The sequence below is a fragment of the Orycteropus afer genome, unplaced genomic scaffold (genome assembly GCF_000298275.1).
Source record: "Orycteropus afer afer isolate SDZICR_OR568_19922 unplaced genomic scaffold, OryAfe1.0 scaffold00363, whole genome shotgun sequence".
Classification (NCBI taxonomy): Eukaryota; Metazoa; Chordata; class Mammalia; order Tubulidentata; family Orycteropodidae; genus Orycteropus; species Orycteropus afer.
This window is the reverse complement of record NW_006921950.1, coordinates 3,513,905-3,514,642: the sequence shown is the minus strand read 5'-3', so window position 1 is coordinate 3,514,642 and position 738 is coordinate 3,513,905.

Here is a 738-nt window from a genome sequence, read left to right as displayed (position 1 = left end):
AAAGACAGGAAAGGAAGAAAATACCAAAACAGATGTCAGAAAAGACTCTAAAACTTGCTCTTGAATGAAGAGTAGCTATAGCAAATGGAAAAAAATGTTGAAATAAAAGAGCTTAACAAAATATTTAAAAGGGTGGCTCAAGAAGACAAAGTAAAGTATTACAACCCAATATGCAAAATCCTGGAGTTAGAAAACCAAAAGGGAAGAACACGCTTGGCATTTCTCAAGCTGAAAGAACTGAAGAACAAAACCAAGCCTCAATTGAACACTACTTGGAGAGAACAATCATGGGAGAAAGAAGGACTGTTTATGCACAGGGAAACAGCTCAGGGGGATGGAGTGCATGGCGGGATGGACACAGTGAAGAGGTAACTATCGGGAGGAAGTGGGAGGAGAGCTGTTGCACTGTGGTAAATTGCAGTCAATGTCATGAGGCAAAGTATGTGAACTGTTGTATGTCAAGTAATTTGCTCTGTAAATTATCACGCGAATCACAATTAAAAAAAAAAAAAAAAAGCCTCAAGTTGCAATATTGGCTGCTTCTATGGGAGGTCGCTATGAATTGGGTCCTACTCAACAGCACACAACAACACAGGCAAAATATTGAACAATGCAGGAAGCATCAAAAGAAACTGGAAGCAATACAGAGAGTCACTGTACCCAAAAGAATTGGTCTATGTTCACTGATTTCAAGAGGTAGCATATGATCAAGAACCAATGGTTTTGAAGGAAGAAGTC